General features: G+C 41.2%; 1 protein-coding gene and 6 long non-coding RNA genes across 9 annotated transcripts in view; 4 read left to right on the forward strand and 3 right to left on the reverse strand.

Moving 5' to 3' along the window:
- LOC115588307 (B-cell receptor CD22-like) overlaps positions 1 to 19902 on the reverse strand; it is a 342428-nt gene that overhangs the window by 127843 nt on the left and 194683 nt on the right. The window lies entirely within an intron of this gene.
- The window catches only part of LOC115587743 (uncharacterized), a 232600-nt gene that overhangs the window by 52156 nt on the left and 160542 nt on the right, over positions 1 to 19902 (reverse strand). The window lies entirely within an intron of this gene.
- LOC115587750 (uncharacterized) overlaps positions 1 to 19902 on the reverse strand; it is a 219348-nt gene that overhangs the window by 39694 nt on the left and 159752 nt on the right. The window lies entirely within an intron of this gene.
- LOC115587633 (uncharacterized) overlaps positions 1 to 19902 on the forward strand; it is a 36339-nt gene that overhangs the window by 9574 nt on the left and 6863 nt on the right. Inside the window, exon 1 of one of the 3 annotated variants that reach the window (XR_003985098.1) lies at positions 10900 to 11027. The exons of the other annotated variants lie outside the window; for them this stretch is intronic. This is a non-coding gene — a long non-coding RNA (uncharacterized LOC115587633). Of the gene's footprint in view, positions 1 to 10899; positions 11028 to 19902 lie in introns of those variants that run through there. 3 annotated transcript variants of the gene reach the window in all.
- On the forward strand, positions 7795 to 8380 carry LOC115587929 (uncharacterized). The gene is made up of 3 exons (XR_003985235.1): positions 7795 to 7846; positions 7976 to 8194; positions 8328 to 8380. It is a non-coding gene; the product is annotated as an uncharacterized LOC115587929 (long non-coding RNA).
- Positions 12305 to 12981, forward strand: LOC115587911 (uncharacterized). The gene is made up of 3 exons (XR_003985228.1): positions 12305 to 12351; positions 12640 to 12812; positions 12952 to 12981. It is a non-coding gene; the product is annotated as an uncharacterized LOC115587911 (long non-coding RNA).
- Positions 16742 to 19902, forward strand: LOC115587905 (uncharacterized). The gene is made up of 3 exons (XR_003985225.1): positions 16742 to 16918; positions 17434 to 19353; positions 19643 to 19902. It is a non-coding gene; the product is annotated as an uncharacterized LOC115587905 (long non-coding RNA).

The following is a 19902-nucleotide window of genomic DNA, read 5'->3' on the forward strand; positions in this document are numbered from 1 at the left end:
ACAGAGAGAACTGACCAAGAACAGCACAGACTCTAATCAATAATATTTCTCCTCTTATCCTGGTCAGTAAACTGCATTGAAGGTCACAGGTTCAATACATTCCTGTTCACTTCACTGCACCTTCAGACTGGGTGCACACTGAGTTTAACTGTAGAAAGCATGTTCACATCTTCTACTCTTCCTTTGTTTGTGTTCATCCTGGTGTCATTCAGAAATAACATACAAAAGTCATAAAGTGTTATTTATTTAAAGCATTAGTTAGAAAGTGCCTATTAAAGGGAATTTAACATGTGGGTGGAGCAACATGAGTATTTTGAAAAAAATTTCTCTAAAATATATTTTAAATAATTTTCTGTGTGGACGACTTTTTGTTGACACATGATTAATAATAATAATAATCTTTATTTATAGAGCACCTTTCAGCCCAAAGTGCTTGAACAAAGCAATATCAGAAACAATAAAAACAACAACAGTTGAAAACACAACACATCATCAACAAAACCAAGAAAAGTAGTAACAGTGACAAAAGATAAAATCAACCCCTATTAAAAGCCAAATTAAAAAGATATGTTTTCAAATTCTTTTTAAAAATGGCTAACGAGTCCGCTTTTCTTAAGTCTAAAGGAAGAGTGTTCCAGAGTTTAGGGCCATTAAAACAAAAAGCAGCTTCACCTGGGGTCCATTTCACAAAGCAGGTTTAGTGAAAACTCTGAGGGCCTGATTTACTAAAGGTTTGCGTGTGTAAAAACGTGTGCAAACTTGATTGCGCGCGCAAACACGTGTTAAAGCTGATCTACTAACCGGACGCAAGGAGGATTGCGTCCCTCAAACGGGCAAAATAGCATGCGCAATCCATTTAGCGTGTTTGCCTTAATGAATATGTAAATATGGGCGTCTCTGCCAGAACACGCAAAATATTGGGAGGAGTAGATGCAAATAGATTAATTTAGCGCACGCAATGTGATTTACCAATCCTAGAACTAATTGCGTTCGCTGATTTTGCGTCTTTATTTAGCACGTTTGAAAGTCATGTATTAACTGGCACAGCTTTACGCACACATGGCTGCGGTCGTTGTAGCAAGGAGGAGGCATAGGCACAACGAACGAACTATCTCTAACCAAACAAAACAAACAATAACAGCCACCAAAAAACGACAACCCAGCCTAAATTTAAACAAAATGAATGTTGAAATTGCCATCATCTGTTTTCTTTCCGTTTTCGCAGGCTGCGCTGGTGTCCACTAATGCGTAACGCGCGTCCATCTCCTCCTGCGATCTCCCCTCCCTCTCCCGGCTGCTCAGATGAAACACCACTGATGTTTAATGACCTCCCGACTCTCTGTACGCCACCCTCGATCCCCTTTGCCAGGGCATTGATGGCCAACGATTGGCACGAGTGTCCCGCCTGAGCGCGCGCGTCACAGAGGCCACAGCTCGCACCTCCTGTGCCATGGAATGTAACCCCTCTTCAAGTGCCACAGAATGTGTCATCATAGGGAAAAACATCTTGTGATACTGTAAAATGAAACGCACATACTTCTGCGTCACTGTTGGAAAAAAAAATCCTCTGATAAATGCAGAAGCAAAAATACTTTTGTAGCCTAAATTATGAAATTACGCGTTTTCAGTGCATATTCAACTAAACATTAACACAGGAAGCACATTCTTTTTCTTCTTTTTTTTTTGGCACATATCTGAATAAATTAAATGTATCCAATAAAAGAAATGTGTGTTTGTGCTATTATGGCTTGCTCTGCAGTTTCTGGCTCAAGGGTGTCAAATCCTTGAATTCCCCAAATCTGTTCATCGGAGAAAGTCAGCAGTACCTGCTGCTCAGTTGAGGACAGGGGATGTCCTCTGTCGGTCCACCACCTGTTTTATTTGCCGAGGTTTTATTATAGGCCATTTTTTCCTTTGCTCTTCTTCTTACATCTTGCCATCCCCTCTTAATTTCATCGGCCGTTCTTCTTGTTTTGCTGACAGCATTGACTTTGTCACAGATATCCTCCCATATTTCCTCCCGTTTCTCCTGGATATATTGATGTTTCTTTGTTGTAACTCGTGAATATGTTTGTTTGCCTCCTCCACTAACACCTCCAATTCAATAGCTTCAAATTTCATCTTTCGTTTGCGCCCACTCTCTCCCACGTTCTCCATGGTGAAAACTAGTAACACACGCAAAAACCTAATTTAAATAGGGCGGTTTCCAACACGTTTGCACCTGTTATTCATTGCGCGAGCAATCTTAGTTGATCACCCACAACACGCAAACCAACAGCGCGTGCAATCTTTTAGCGCACGCAAGCAATTTAGCGCCCCTTATCTGGGATCCTAGTAAATCAGGCCCTGAGTCTGTTAACCCTGAAATGAGGGAAACTCCGAGTTTTCCGTTTCACAAAGGGAGGCGCTGTTTACGGCGACATGCAGCAGCAGCTCCCGTGTGCTCCGCGGTTTCTAACCTGTCTTGTCTTGTTTTTATGTCACTACTAACGCTCACTTAAGTTGACTCACAAGTGATAAACTGCAACTATGCCTCACCTTAGTTTGATGGGACTTGCTGTCCTTTGGATACTTTTATTCCACCTTATGTACGGACTCTGTGAAAACAGGGAACCGCTCCAGTATGGCCGGGAGTTTCTCCTACGCTTTCGCAGCTCCGGAGTAGGTGCTGTGGACTCCTTGGCGGTCCTCCCCACGGAGATCATCCGGCAGGATCACACAGGGGGCCAGAGGTGGTCATCCAAGCCGACAGGCGCGAGGAAAAGGGGCAGACGCGGTGGTATTCGCCAGCGCCTCAAAAGACTAGGACACCGCCGTATTCCCCTGCCAACCATCATGCTTGCCAATGTCCAATCCCTCCGCAATAAGGTGGATGAGCTCCAAGCTAATGTCAAGTTTCTGGAGGAGTATAGAAGTGCTTGCCTCCTCGTGATTACAGAAACCTGGCTCAAGGATTATGATTCACAGTCCGACCTGAGGATTGACAGCTTTGGAGAGCCCTTTCGCCTGGATAGAGACCCCACAGTGACGGGCAAGTCACTTGGGGGTGGCCTGGCTCTCTATGTCAATCAGAACTGGTGTAGAAACGTGATGGTCAGGGAGAGTCTTTGTGCCCCGGACATTGAACTTCTCTCTGTTTCGCTTAGGCCCTTTTATTTACCAAGGGAATTCACTCAGTTATTTGTCACACTGGTATATATTCACCCCAAAGCTAATATGGATAATGCTGTTCGGGCTATCACTCGCACAGTGCTACAGCTACAAGCTATATCGCCAGACGCTCCTAGCTTTATTATTGGTGATTTTAATAACTGTAAACCAGGGAAACACCTGGGGAACTTTTACCAGTATGTGACATGTGCGACTAGACTTACTAAGAGCCTGGATCTGTGTTATGGTTCCATAAAAGGGGCTTATAAGTCCCTCCGGAGAGCTTCACTGGGTGCGTCAGACCATAACACTGTTTATTTGGTCCCGTCCTACAAACCAGTCCTGAAGAGACACAAACCGGAACGAAGATTAGTTCCAGTCTGGACGGAGGAGTCTATTGGACGTCTCCAGGATTGTTACGATTGCACAGACTGGGACTTGTTCAAAAAGTCGTGCGAGACTGTGGATGAAATTACAGAGACGGTCTCTGACTATGTTAAATTTTGTGAGGAGTTATGTATCCATAAAAAAATCAGTCTCCATTTTCCCTAACAATAAGCCATGGGTCTCAAAATCAGTCAAAAATGCTATTAATAAAAGAAACATCAGTTTTAATACAGGTGATATGGATACATATAAGGAGCTACAGAAGCAGGTCAGGAAAGAACTAAAACTTGCCAAGCAGCGATATAAGGACAGGGTGGAAAATCGTTCAGCACGGGCAGCGCACGCCCTGCATGGGAGGGGGTGAAATCTTTGCTGGGGACGCAGCCCCATAAGAATAAAATCTCCTTAGATATGAAGTCTGATTACGACCTGGCAAATGAACTAAATATTTATTCAAACCGTTTTAATGTCCATGATTTTAGCCATGAGCTGTTTGTGTTTAAGGGCGCTGCGTTAGAGCCGAACAGCACAGTAGCGGTGCATGTCGATAAGGAGAGGGTCCAGAGAGTGTTCCAGAGGGTAAAGGAGAGGAAAAGCCCGGGTCCTGATGGGATTGGAGGTCGGGTCTTGAGGAACTGCGCCGAACAGCTGGCAGACATCTTCAGCTTTATCTTCTCCTGGTCACTCCGGGCTCACAGTGTCCCCCGCCTGTGGAAGGACTCAATTATTGTCCCTGTGCCCAAAAATAAATGCACAAAGACCCTAAATGACTTTAGACCCGTGGCTCTTACCTCCCTGGTAATGAATTCTTTTGAGAGGATCGTGAAAGACGAGCTCATGAACACTGTTCAGGCAAACTTGGACCCTCTCCAGTTTGCGTATCAGGCGGGGAGGGGGGTTGAAGATGCAATAATCACCCTTCTTAATATGATTGTGTCGCACTTAGAAGGGACCAAAAGCTTTGTTCGTCTGCTTTTTATTGATTTTACATCTGCTTTTAACTGCATCCAGCCCCATATTTTAGCCGAGCGTCTCTCAAATTATAATGTCGACAGGGGTCTGATTTACTGGCTGTTGGACTTTTTAACTGTCAGATCACAGCGGGTCAGAGCCAATGGCGTCCTGTCAGATGTTCTCTTCTCCTCCACCGGCTCTCCTCAGGGGTGCGTTCTCTCGCCTCTTTTATTTGTTTTATATACCAATGCATGCTGGAGCTTACACGAGAAACGCCACATTGTAAAGTTCGCTGATGATTCAGTTATTGTGTCCCTCCTCAGCCATGATGACCCGGTGCCTGGTCCCGTAGTGGAAGATTTTATCCGGTGGTGTAAGTCGTCCTTCCTCACCATCAATGTCTCAAAGACTAAGGAAATGACGATTGATTTCAGGAAGACCCGCCCAGCCACCGTTCCCCTGTCCATCAATGATCAAGCTGTAGAGTCTGTTCAGCAGTATAAATATCTGGGGACAGTAATTGATGACAGACTGTCCTTTGAGCATCAGGTCGATGCAGTGTGCAAAAAAGCCAATCAGCGCATGTACTTTCTTCGGAAGCTCAGAAACATAAACATTGATTTCAAGTTCATGGAAATGTTTTATTCTTGTTTTATTGAATCTGTCCTGACATTTGCTTTTATCTGCTGGTTTGGGTCAATTAACCTTAAAAACCACAACAGACTTCAGGGCATTGTTAGAGTGTGCAGTAAAATTATCGGTACTCCACTCACAGACATTACCGTCTTGTACAAAACCAGGGCCCTGAACAAAGCGAGACCCGAGCCATCCCTTAGCACCTGATTTTAAACTGCTTCCATCAAGACGCAGATTTAATGTGCCCAGATGCAGGACTGACAGATCTAAAAAATCCTGGGTTCCAATGGCTATTGGCCTTCTTAACAATCTTAACAATTAATAGCACTGTGGTCACTTTAACTCCTTATTTTTATCCAATTTTATCCAGTGAGGCACTGTTGCACTTTGTTTGTTTGTTGTTGAATTGATGTTAATTGTTTTCCTGTGTCGTTGTCCCATGTCACCCATGTTGTTGTTTTTTTTTAATTGTGTATTGTTGTATTGTTGTTTTTTTGCTGCTGGCTGCACCGCAAATTGCCCTTCGGGGACAATAAAGATCTCTTGAAGATCTCTTGACTTGACTTGACTCAAACCAGAGAAAGAGGGCTAACTCTAGCCTGTTTCACAGAGAGAGGTAACTTAAGCTCTTGGTCAGTTACCATGGTAACATACTCTATGAACCTAACCTGGTCGGGACCAGGTTTTTCTCAACAAACCTCGAGTTTCTCTTTGTCTCCGCCCTCTTTCAGCCACACACGGTATTTGATTTCCTCATTCATTCAGTCAGCAGGCGAGTTTTGGCGTAGTATAGTTCTGCCGTCTGTCTTTTGAGAAAATCATTGCAAAAATCCGTCAGTAGGCCTACATTAGAAGTGATATTAGGTGGCGACTATTTTCACTACCATGGCATGTCCTGTTGATAATGATCCCGTGGATCATTATTTTTGATAAGTTTTTTTTATACAACGTGGGAGATGCAGAGCACTTGAGCAAGGCAACCGTATGCAGAGCGGTCAGAAAAGTGTGCCTCGCCCTGAAACGGCTACTACCCATCTTTATCATTTTCAGCTCCTCTGCCTCCGTTAGAGGTGGCGGTGCTGGGCCACCACCCGTTTTACAGGCATCTGCTTTCTTTCTGTTGGCTGAGTAGAAGTCTGTGTTAGTTTAAATAGGCTTAATTATTTAACAGAACATGATATAGATGAGAAGACATGTATATGTGTGAAAGCAGCATTATGTTGGGGATAAATCAACTGTACAGTCAAACAGCCACTTAATGTTTACTTTACAATGTAAAACATGATCAAAATGAGGAACCCCCATGAGATTATGACGAGGTCTAATGTTTTTATGTTTCATCTTAAGTTGCTGCCAAGTGTGCTTCTCCCCCGCGGGGTTGCACCTAAATGAAATAAATTAATAGGCTACCACTCAAGCAGTTTCCCCCTGTAATATTATTGTGATTGCAAAGGACTACATTAAAACTTACGCATTGACCTGAGCACCAATGTTCTCCCACGCCGTCTCCCTCTGTTTTGCTGCTGCAGCGGTGTTACACTTCCTTCTAAAAACGTGCTCAAACTCACCGTTTGAGCACATTAATATTTCCAATTCCAGTGGGGTGAAAAATGTAGCCCTCCTCTTCCCCGTTGCCATGGTGACCTGTCGAATTGGAGCTCCATTGATGCTGTCTTTTTATAGTTGTGGTGCACGCGCTTAACTCCAGGTGAAACTACTCCGAGTTGATCAAACTAACTCAAATAAGCTGTTCTGGAACCGAAAACTCAGAGTTTCCTATCTCAGAGTAGATCAACTCAGAGTTCAGGGTTAGACTCAGAGTTTGTTGAACCTGCTTTGTGAAACGGACCCCAGTTCTCTTGTGGGTCACCTTGGGAACAACTAAAAGACAGGCAGTGGAGGACCTGAGCGTTCTTGTTGGGGTATAAAAAGAAAGCAAATCGCCAATATAAGATGGTGCTAGGTTATTTAAGACTTTATAAATGAGTAAAAGAACTTTAAAATCAGTCCTAAAAGAAATAGGCTACCAGTGCAATGTTGCACGCTGAAGAGTAATGTGATCTCTTTTTTTTGTATTAGTTAAAATCCTGGCTGCCGCGAAACTTGTAGTTTCTTTAGTGACTTTCTAGGGAGACCAGTAAAAAGGGAATTGCAGTAGTCCAAAGGACTAGTTATAAAAGCATATACAAGTTAAGAACTTTTGATGACAGTAATTAGTCTGATTATCGAGGATTTTGAAGCACGTCCATGTTTCATGTTTCCTCCACATCATATTGGTAATTTGATCACTTTGTCTTATTAACTGATTGTTAACTGAAGTTATTCAGTGTCATTGTGTTTTCTGTTGTTCTCTGTGTTACAGTGATACAGGGTCAGCATGACTGGGGAGTGACTTACAGCTCTACTGAGATCTGTGCCTTAAAAGGATCAACAGTGGACATGAGCTGCACCTACACATACCCATCCTGGAAATATGGCCGTTATACTGAAGTTCAGGAAACATTCTGGTTTACTAAACTGAGTGGAAATCAACGTGTGGATCTGAGAACAGACTCAGATTATCAAGATCGTGTTGAGTACAGTTGTTCTGAGAAGAGCTGCAGTCTGAGAATCACAGACCTGAGAGAGAGCGACTCAGCTGAGTACAAGTTCAGGTTCATAACAAACCAACCAGGTGGGAGTTATACTGGTTCACCTGGAGTCACTTTGAGGGTCACAGGTAACATTTTCATTCATATTTTGATTATTTCCAAATGTTCATCATCTGAAGAACAATAATATAAATGTGTTGTGTGTGTATGTTGACAGTTTGTCTAAAATAACATTCTTGTTCCTTCTTCACATCCAGATCTCCAGGTGAAGGTGACCACATCCTCATATTCTCCCAAGAAATACCTGAACTGTCACAGCAGTTGTCGTCTACCTGATCGTTCTTCCTACATCTGGTACAAAAATGGACAGAAAGTTCAGTCACAAACATCTTCTACTTATTCAAACTACTTCCACTCTGCAGACAGTTTTTCCTGTGCTGTTGAAGGACATGAGGATTTCCCCTCTCCTCCAGTGTGTGAGTTTACTACACTAACATAACACCATCTGATGGAGTCTGATAACTACATGTATTTTAATATGGAGACCTTCATTGTGACTCTTCATCAACTCTGGTTTAAAAATGATCCAAACTTTGTTTTATCTTTCAGGTGTTGATGGTCAAACCTGCAACAGAGTGATTTACACTGACAGAAGCATCTGTGCCTCCAAAGGCTAATCAGTGGACATTTCTTGCACTTACAGCAGTTATCAAACTATCAGATCTAAATTCTGGTTCAGTCCTGAACGTTCTCATCAGTGGCAGAGTCCTTCACAGCCTGAGGACCTTAGTGAAGACTCCCAGTTTGCAGGTCGTGTTCAGGTCCTTGAATCAGAGAGAGGACGCTCCACTCTGAGAATCACTGACCTGACAGAGAGTGATTCAGCTCAGTATCACTTCAAATACACAACAAGAAACTTTGAGTGGAACAGTAGTTTACCTGGTACAACTCTGACTGTCACAGGTACTGATGAACACACACTGATGTAAAACATCAACACAGAACATTTAGAAACAGTGAACATGTTGAAAATGATGGATCATCATGAGTTTGTGTAATAATTACTGTTGTGTTGGCACTAATGTTCACTGCTAGTTCTAGGAATAGTAACTGTTGTGTTGTCGTGTGTGTACATCTATCAGTGATTTCTGTTAGAACCAGTGATAATAATATTGTTTCTTGTTCTCATATCCAGCTCTGCAGGTGCAGGTGACCAGAATAACAGTCCACCAGTCTGATACTGAGGCAGAGCTGAAGTGTCACAGCAGCTGCAGTCCAGCTGGTCGTCTTTCTTACGTCTGGTTCAAGAACAGACAGAAAGTCAGAGGGGTGGAGACATCTTCTTTTAAAGGCCGGGTTTATCCTGGAGACATCATCTCTTGTGCTTTGAAAGGACATGAGAACTACGGCTCTCCTCCAGTCTGTGAGTTTGATCCACTGTATCAGAAAAAGACATGCAGACACACCGGCTTCTAAAAGTTGTAGATGCAGCAGAATTATATGTAACTGAATAAAGTTAAACTGTTACAACTAGAGGAGAAGCAACATTCACACTGTCAGGACTCTGCAAACAGGACCTGAACACAACCAGCATGTACAGTATGGATAACAATGTGTAAAGGTTTTGGAAAGTAAACATTTCTAACAGCTTGTTATTGACTGTCAGTTCCCATTATAGTCAACAGCATGAACAGCTGCTGTGATAATGGAGACAATCCAAAAGAAACAAAGACATTTTTTTCAAAAAATAAATCAGTAAATTTTTTGTGATGTCTTAAAATAATACATGTTCATATCTCCTCCAGATGCTCCAAAGCTTCCCTCTGTGTCAGAGAGTCCCTCTGCTGAGATAGTGGAGGGCAGTTCAGTGACTCTGACCTGTAGCAGTGATGCTAACCCAGCAGCTAAATACACCTGGTACAAGGAGAATGGAGATCCAGACCTTCAACCTCTCAGTAAAGAACCACAGCTTGTCTTCAGCTCCATCCAGTCCTCTGACTCTGGAGAGTATTACTGTATAGCTGAGAACAAGCTGGGGAGGAGGACATCTGAATACATCTCTATTAATGTGACATGTGAGTAAAATCGCAGCTGATTTAAATCAACTAATGACTTTTTAAAACTTTATCATCCAGTCAGGTGTTTTGCTGATGGTGCACTTTCTCCAGCTCTGCCTGTTTCACCTTCACATTCTGCTGCTGTTGTTCACTGAGCAGCTACAGTAGATGATGAAATGATGTTTGATTTTCACACAATCCGTGTACATGTATTCAGTATGTCACAAATTAAATCTTTTATTTTCATATGCAAAGTAACAAGACAGTGACTAGGTTTTTAATTACATGTTGCAAAGGAGCGACTCAAACTGCACCACCTACTTCATGACTGATATTTTCCTCTCAAATATTTAGTCACCCTTTTAATGAACATTGAAATATTCAGTTTCATTGTGAAAACTCATCTGTATCCAAAAATGAATGTTAAATATGTTGTCATCTCCTCCAGATGCTCCAAAGCTTCCCTCTGTGTCAGTGAATCCCTCTGCTGAGATAGTGGAGGGCAGCTCAGTGACTCTGACCTGTAGCAGTGATGCTAACCCAGCAGCTCAATACACCTGGTACAAGGAGAAACAGAAACTGCTTCAAGGACAGAGAGGCATCTATCATTTCTCCTCCATCAGCTCTGAGGACAGAGGGAACTACTCCTGCAAGTCTGAGAATCAGTATGAAAAGATCATGTCCTCGTCTGTATCAGTTGATGTCCAGTGTGAGTACAAAATATAAACAGCTCTGGTGTCCTGCTGACTCAGCATTAAGGGACATATGACTTGTAGCCACAGTGAACCTGCTTGACATGTTTACACACATATCTCCAGATATAATGAGAATTTACTGGTAACTGTGGTCTATTTGTGTAGGTTGAAAGACACTAGGTCTAAAAAGGCAAAATACAAGTTTATGTTCACAGAACACATGACCTTAATCCAAAATGTAAATGTGACAAAGCCTTCATCTGATGTGAATGACATGAGTCTCTTTAAATCTCCTCCAGATGCTCCAAAGCTTCCCTCTGTGTCAGTGAGTCCCTCTGCTGAGATAGTGGAGGGCAGTTCAGTGACTCTGACCTGTAGCAGTGATGCTAACCCAGCAGCTAATTACACCTGGTACAAGGAGAATGTAGACTCACCAAAAGCATCAGGACAGATCTTCACCATCACTGACTTCAGAGCTGAACACAGTGGGAATTATTCCTGTGAAGCCCAGAACAGAAGAGGAAGAAACAAAACCACCGTACATCTGACTGTGGCAGGTGAGTTATTGATGGTCGTACAGATGTTACACGTACTTGATGGTATGGAAAATTACAGACATTTTTTCAGTAAGAGGGGAAAATATTTGACCTCACCTGGAGATATTGTAGGAGAAGAAGCACTCTGTGAGGCTTCTTAACCTGACAGTCACATCCTCTGGTTAGGAGGCAGGAAAGAGGAGAGTGTTCCAGTTATCTGGGAGTCAGCCTCAAGAAGAAGATCAGATCAGATTTTATCTTTCAGTTGAAACAGTGTTCAGAGTTTTTGTACTCTGGTACATAATGAAGGGCTCATAGGAATATAATAATCTTGTTTGCATGTTTCTACCTTTATAATGTTAAAGAACGTGTTCCCTGATGTTTCTTCGGGTGTCCTGCTGCAGTTTTGAGTACAGTTATTGTTTCTTGAGAGTCTTAACTCCCTGTGCACTCAGAGTGAGTTTGTCTTTATTGTTGGGCTCCTGCCAAACACATCCAATGTGACTGTTGGCTTTTGTCTCTCCTGCTCATATTACATGTGGAAATAATGTCAGTGTTGAGCCCAGCTGTGAAAACTGCCCATTTATTGGTTTGTTAGGATGGTGTATTGTTGTACACAGATGATACTGTCCTATTGGCTTCTTTAGACCTCGACTGAGAAAAACTCTAACATACTCATTTTACTCCTGTGCATTTACAGCAGTGAAACATGACATGGTTGTTTTCACCTGAGCTAGATTATACATTTGGACTCAAATACCGTCTTGGTCTAAATATTCAAACACATTAGTTTATTCACATTATGTCAGAGATGTAATCCAATGTAATTCAGAAACTGTATTACATGTTTTGTCTGGCAGAGAGCACTGTGGAGTTTATGTTTCAACCTAATCTCTATGTCATGTACTATACTACATGTGTCCACAGCCTGACAGATAGTCCACCTATACTGAGCAGGACATTCATTGATTTGATACACAGACATGCACTTTTATCCAGGATATCTTTGTTTGGTCCCATTGTTTCATCATATATCACTCTGTGGGACCAACAGAACAAAACATGCTGTACCACTCTGATTAACTGTCTGTTTTCTTTTGATCACCATTTCTTAGGATCAGGGAAATCAGTGGCTGCTGGAACAATCACTGTCGTTCTCCTGGCTATCATATCCCTCTCTGTCTTCCTGTGGATCAGGTGAGCAGTTCTGTTCTACTGAATCACTGAATGTTCAATCACTGCAATTAATTGTTCGTATATGTTTTAATTAACTCTTCTAACCAGGAAAAATAGGGCTTCCAGGGAATCTACTGAGGCTGAAGAGAGACCAGACGACAGGGAACAGGTGAGGATAGTTCTGTATTTAACTGTAGAAGACATAAAACCCAGTCTGGCTCCTGTTCATACTGCTGAGTCACTCAGTGTCTTTAAGGGTTTCTAGAAAACTCATCTGACAGAGGAGGACTTCATGTTGCACTTTTGACAACAGGGATATTAGTTCCATTATTACCACAGCTGCTTCTGCTTCAGCTGTTTTCATTCTGGTTTTAATCCTCTGTAAGAATGCACTGTTCAAATGAAAGACTCATATAAAATATGTAGCTGAAAGTAATTCTGTTTATGTCTACCTGAGCAGGGACAGCCGGAGGAGCAGGAGGACTTTCATTACGCCAGCGTCCACTTCTCCAACAACCAGGCAGATAATCTGTACTCCAACATCAGACCAGCTCAGCCTGGAAGACACGCGGAGCAACAGGAAGTCGAGTACGCTGCTGTCGGATATAACAGTGCCAGTACCGCCCCGAGGTGAGCAGCTCTTCATACAGGAACACTGTGCAACATTAAAATGACTTAACTTTAAAAAAAACATCTGATCTGTCTTTATTATTATCACTGTTTGGATGAGAATTGTTTTATTTCATACAATATCTTTTCTTCTTCTCAGAGCCAGAGGTCAGGGAGCTGCAGAGGATTCAGCTGTCTTGTACAGCACCGTCAACAAAACCTGCTGACCTGCATTTATAATCTGATATTTCTGTTTCTTCATAACATTTGTATTAAAGCAGGAATATGCAATAGAGACAATTATATATCTTAGAGAAGCTTAGAATTATGAACTTAACATACACCAGTGTTCAGCTTAGTGGAAGAATGTGACCCAATGATCCATTTAATTGTAAATATAACTTCTAATGAGCTTTTTACAGCAACCTGATAAACGAAAGTTCTATTTTCAGTGAACCTTTATCTTTTATCTTTGAATTAGTCTCTGACAACTGTTCTTCTTCTGCAGCCTCCAAAACACACCTGAAGTAGTTGTACAACAGGTGATGTGAGGCCTCTCAGGTGTTGGAGCTCATGATAGGGATTAAATACTTTGTGAGTTACTCTCAGACCAAACTGTAGGAGTCTAAGACCGAACCCCAATTAGAAGAGTGGTGATATAACGATATTGACAATAATCAGGATATTTAAAGATGAAATACTTTTAGTGTTAATTCTCTAGAGATGTTGTGATAATATTGTTATTTTGGCCGCGATTAGTGTGTTGTTACAATCTTATATTGTGACAGTCCCGATCCCAATACACCCTTTGGCCTCGACCACTTAGCTCTGCCTCTGTTTTGTGTGTTCACATCTACAGTAGTGTGTCCTGAGTCTTGTTGGGACAGAGGAGTACGACAAAGATCTCTGCAAACTGAGGTTCTTTTTTCAGAGGCACACTTCAAACTGAGAGTTATCAGAACTCTCTGCTGTTTCAATGTATTGTAGTACTTTTCTTCATAACCAGATTTTCACGAACAAGACCACACCACAATTTGATGTCAAGATAGTTCATTGAATTGGTAGAAGATTTTGGAAAGGAAGGGAAGAGGGGGGTCGAGGTTGATGGCTGAAGAGGGAGTTTGAGTGGGGCGCAGATTAGCTGGACCGTCTAGGAACCGGGAGGTTGAGACTCAGAGTGAGGGTACGTCTCAATGGGCGCACGTCTTGGTCGGCGTGGCTTCATAATCTCCCTGTGGTTCCTGTGCTGGGATTGCCTGGGTTCCTGATCTGGAGGATCTTTTTCCCGTTGAGTGTCAATGTCGAAGGCTAGACTGCTGGCAGTTCTGTGAGAGGATAATAGAGAAGGAGGGGAGGGTTATAAGAACTTGGGATGAACGGGAGAGAACTGGTTAGGCTTGCCTATATAGATTTCATGTGTGATTGGGTCAGGGTGAGCAGGTGGTTATGTTGATGAGGCACGGGTGGTTAGATTGGCTGAGCCTGGGTGGCGGATCGGCAAGGCGTGGTGGCGTGGTCAAGTTCCTGAACCTTTGTTATAATAACTCCATTAAACTATTTCTACTAGATCACTGATGTCTCAGTAGTTGGCTAATGTTACATTGTGTTTTTATTTTGTATATATTAATTGTAAAGTTCTTTATCCGTTTCTCTGCAGCTCAGTTGCCAGAATAAAATCTTGTCATTTTACATTTCTGCATATCCTGAAATTTGTGTCATACGTACTATATCGTGTCATATCAGGAAGTGGAGGGTAATGTGGTGGTGTTTGAGCATTTGTAAGCCCGAAACCAATACATTTTTTAGCAATTGGACATTTCCAAACATGATCTTTTCTGAACCCTAAGAAGTGTTCTTTTTGCCTAAACCTTATCAGACCTATAGCACAGCGTTGCTACAATATAGAATTTTAAGTTTTACCTTAAGAAACATATAATACAGATGCAACATAAAAAAGTTTCAACATATTTGTGCGATTGGGTTGTTTTTCCTGACCTCTCAGTCTGACTCTTGTGCTTTTGTTACATGTTTATTTTACCCTGGAGATCAATAAAGTATCATACTTACTGAATTTATTGATTGATTGGTGAACTGTGCCAGATTTATTTGATATATCAGACCATGCCTGCAAGGTGAGCTTTTAACACAACATTAAACATCTCTTAACATAATGTCTTAGAGTGGACAGATGATTGAAACTGGGCTTCAGTGACCCACTACTTTTTTTTTTTATCTCAGAATTTTAACTATCTATCCCATCATTGTGACTTTGCCTCATGACTTGAGTTTTTTTTTATCTGATAACAATTTCTACATTTTTAAATCTTACTTTCACGACTTACCATGGGAATATAAGTATTTTTGTATAATCAAGGCTCGTTTTCATGATTTTATTTTCTTTAATTGATCATACTGGGCTTTCCGAGGCTCCCTGAACTACTCAGTCAACGTTTCAAGTCATGACGTCAGACGTAAGAGACAAATTAACGGCAGTACCGTTTGACGAGGTCAGAGGTCAAAGAACGTTGGCGTGGCTCTAATGTGACGTATGTATGTATAATAACAGAAATGTAGACGTTGATTAACTGTCAGTTGGTGACGTACAGTTGCTGTTTAGGTGACTGAAAGTTAAGCTAACTACGAGTTAAAATGACTAGAAACAGTTTTAACACAAATGAAGATTAAAATACGGCTTCTGTTTTTACCTGTGGTAAGTTGTGATGACCTTAGCAAGATATTAACTGACATACCTCGAAAATGTATATTCTAAATGCTAATGCTAGCTTACTGTTTTAGCAGATAATCCAGCTGTATGCTAGCTGCCCAGTATCAAGTGGTGGAAAGTAGCTAGCGTTGTTTTAACATTAATTAACTTATTAAATACTTAATTATGTCATATTCTGCTTTAACAACACTTGACTATGTTTTCAAATGCTACTTCTACTTGACTACAATTCAGACAAGCATATTTTCAACTGTAGTTAAGTGGCTTTGATTCCTTTGAGATGTGATTTCTTCACTATTGGTTTACTGTCGATACCAACCTGATTAGATTTAAGGGGTTTATTGTGCATTATGAAGTCTAAATGATAATTAAAGAGCATTTTATTACTTATACTTTTACCTGACTGATCCGAGGATCTTATTCCAACACTGCAAAAGGCAGAAAAAGTTTGCTTCTACCTCATAAAGTTACCTGGATATCTAGAAGCTTAAAGGAGCCTGTTTTTTTACATATCCAGTCCCTCTTGGATCGCTTTGGATCAATTCTTAAAACTTATTAGAAAAAAAAAAATAGAGCTTGTTCTGACCCTTTTTCATACCGCGACTTTCTCACGTGAGATTATGCGCGAGGTTTTGACCGGTCCGGATGTGCAATGTATTAATATGTAATGAGGTGCGCGTTGATTGGCCGCAGGAAGGACAGAGCCGGAATGGGGGGCTTGCCTGCATGCACACAGACTCCACAACATAAACAGCCCCCTGTCATGGCACATACACTAAATGACGAACCTTACGGAATTCAGGCATTTACGTACGAGCCGGAGTCGGAAACCGAACGGGAGAGTGAAGAGGCAAATACGGTGGAAGAGACACGTTTACAGCAGGACGTCTCTGAATGGTAAATTCTTTTTTTTTTCCTTCTTACTTTTCACACTCGTGTTTTACATGTAAGACCTGAGTTTTAATGCTGGCGGTGACGATGTATGGCGTGAAAATGACAGAGAAATAAGCAGATTCGGCGTGCTCACTCAGAAAGTCTGACTGAGGACGGCTGTGAGCCGATGCTTAATATGCAAGTAGCCTCCTGTGGTAACGTCACCACAGGAGCAGAGTCAAAATCTCGTGCTTTAGGAACGCGCACTATTGTGCGCTATTCCTGTTCGGAAAAAGAGCCAAAGCGAAAAAAATAAGCCACTTTCAGACTCCAGCTTTTCAGGCAAGTTTCAACAGAGGTCCAACACCAATATGCATGATTTAACGAGAGAAATTGCGATTTCCGGGTGATGACTCCTTTAAGACCTGGACATGTTACAGAGGAACAGGTGATGAGCAAACCAGAGCAAAATCTACCAAGAAACCAGACAGACAACTCCAGAGGTGTTTCATGTCTGCTGGATGTGTAAGTAAGCACTTATTTTCTAACATGAGCCATAATAACTTTAGTTAAATAGTGATGTCACAGTAGTCTCTCTCTTGTTAGCTAGTTGTTAAGTTATTCAGGAGTAAGATATGAACTAGCTTCTAACTCTGTGGTGGCAGATGAGAGTACGTGCTTGTGTAACATGTGTTGTTTGGTGAGGCTAATAACAGGCAAGTCTCAGAGGACTCACTTAGCTAACAAATAATATGCTTTAATTTGAAACTGATATGCCAATTAAGAAAAACATGGAGGGGTTTGAAGAATGTAGTTTGTTGATTTAGTTGTAGTTTCTACTTCTGCTGCTAGATGGCAGTGAAGAGCCACATTTGACTTGTAGATAGAAGATAGTGTTTATTATATAACAAACCATTTTGTGTTCATGTTCATTGTTTCATTGTTTCATGTTTTTCTCGTGTGTGTTTTTCATCTTGTTTTTTTTTTGTTTTTTGTCAAAACACCATTATAGTTTTAATATTCTTTGCTTGTTTGTATCAACAGCTCCAGCACCACCATCAACATTCAGGATTCAAGATGTTCATTTTCACCCTGGTTTTACAAGTACACTGGTGTGAAAATCTTCTGCTTAGAGACTCCACTACAGAAATGGTCCCCCAGGAACAAGGTCAGAGGTAGGCCTAGACGATATGAAAATGTTAAATGTTGCGATTATCCTGATAATCATCAACCTATCCTTAAATATATTTATTGCGTCGCAGATAGGACACATCTTTTGTCGCTGAAAAACAATCCACCACAGAATCTTAGATCGGTAATCATAAGCTCTTCCTGCACAAATAAAGGACAATTAATGGTGGTAACCTCATCCATCGGTTATTTTTAGTTTGGAGTCCAAGTGTTTTTGGCTCTGGTAAAGTTATATTATATGAAGCTAGTCCATTCCTCTGTGAGCAGAAGTCACACCCGTCATTCTGAAATTTTAAGTTGTCGATCAACACCCTGGTGTCGGCCTTTCCAGTGAGGCTAAGAAGTATGACAGACCGTAAACTGCAGCCCATCCTCATCATGCATATTAATAATGTGAGAAGGAGTCAGGCTTGTCTTCACAGCTTGATCTCAGTCTCATGCTCACTCTGATGACCACAGAGGAACGTTGTCTTTCAAGAACACATCATTCTCCACTGAAAGACGTTTATTGAGGTGTGCTGTATTTGTTGTGTACATGATTTATCTGCTAAAGAGCTTTAACATCTCTGAAGCCTTAAAGAAAGATAAGAGGAGCAGCGATAAGTTTACCCACAGCTGCAAGTGGATTTATTATCTCCCTTCTCTCTGTGCCAAGGTAGGTTATATCTTCATTTAAACTGTAAAGCATTTATCACTCTTATTCAGAGCAACATAAAGTGGATTTATACCAATACACACTGTGACTCTTTTGTCTTGTATTTCCACATAAAATCTGACAGTCTTGGAACCTTGAAAATGTGAATTGAATTGATGCGTATCCTTAAAGCCACAGTTAGTTAGGGTGAATTTAAAACTAGAATAATGTTAGCAGTTTATCTAAACAACTCAGATAAAAATGTTTATCCCTTTTTAAAGAGAAGCTATTCTTAAAGAAGTCTTAACAATAGAAACATCTTACAAAGACCACTTTTATTCTGAAGGCATCTATTCCTGTGTGGTGTGTGAGTTTACCAAACAGTCTTCCACTAACAAACTGCCATCTGGTGGAGACTGTAACTCATTGCACCACACATTGTTGTCTTGACATGGAGCGCTGTCCCCCTTCAACACTGCAGCTGCTGGTTGAAGACATTTCTTTTGTTTCTCTCTTACATGGTTCATCATGACTTTATATGTGACTTTTGTTTTTAGTGCTGTAATGATGGCAAGTCGAAAGGAAGTAAAGCACCAGGGGTCGACTGATGTGGATTTTTCTGGGCTGGGTGGTTATTCGACATAATCAGCTAGGGCCAATAATCAGTCTGCCCCTCACAAGTACCAGCAGACATAAAGACTTTGTTTCCTTTACAAGAGTAAATGCAATCGTTACCTCTACCCCTGTTAGAAACCCACAGAACAGGTCTCTTATTCTTAAATAATCAGCATTAAGAGGTCCATATACAGTTTACAAAACAATAAAATGACTAGTTAAGTCAGACAGTTACTGACTACATGCACATTAAAAAGTCTAGTTTAACAGCTTCACATCTGTCTGCTGCCTACTGTGCTGACCACAGAGGGACATGATCTTTAAAGAGGAAATGTTTCTCTGTCGTAAGCAGAATTATTTATTGATGTATTTAGTGTAATGATTCATGTGATATGATTGATCTTTCATACATTGACCTGCTGATGTGCTTTAATTTCTCAGGAGTCACACTGAGATGAGAGGAGCAGCTATGAGTTTAAAAGTGACAGTGAGTGGATTCCTTATCCTCCTTCTCTCTGTTCCAGGTAATGTATGTCTATATTTACATTGTTGGGCATTTAGTTACTCAGAGCAAGTTAAAAGCTATTTTTTAGAATTATATGAAAATAAATGATTACCTAAATAATATTTTTCTAGATTGTTTGAGAGATATGATGCCAAATGTTGTTTTTGTTGTTGTTCATGTTTCCCTCTGTGTCACAAATGAAATCTTACAATTTCATACCTAGAAAATAACAAGACAGTGACTAGTGTTTTAACTGGTGTTGGCAAGGGGCAGATCAAACATCACCTTCTTCATGTTTTCTCCTCCAGATGCTCCAAAGCTTCCCTCTGTGTCAGTGAGCCCCTCTGGTGAAATAATGGAGGGCAGTTCAGTGACTCTGACCTGTAGCAGTGATGCTAACCCAGCAGCTAATTACACCTGGTACAAGGAGAACCAAACACTGATTCAAACACCAGGAGTGAAGTTGCATTTCCCCTCCATCAGCTCGGAAGACAGAGGGATCTATCACTCCAAGTCTGAGAATAAATATGGACAGATCTACTCTTCATCTCTCCTCGTAGATCTCCAG

This window comes from Sparus aurata, chromosome 1 (assembly GCF_900880675.1).
Source record: "Sparus aurata chromosome 1, fSpaAur1.1, whole genome shotgun sequence".
NCBI classification, from domain to species: Eukaryota; Metazoa; Chordata; class Actinopteri; order Spariformes; family Sparidae; genus Sparus; species Sparus aurata.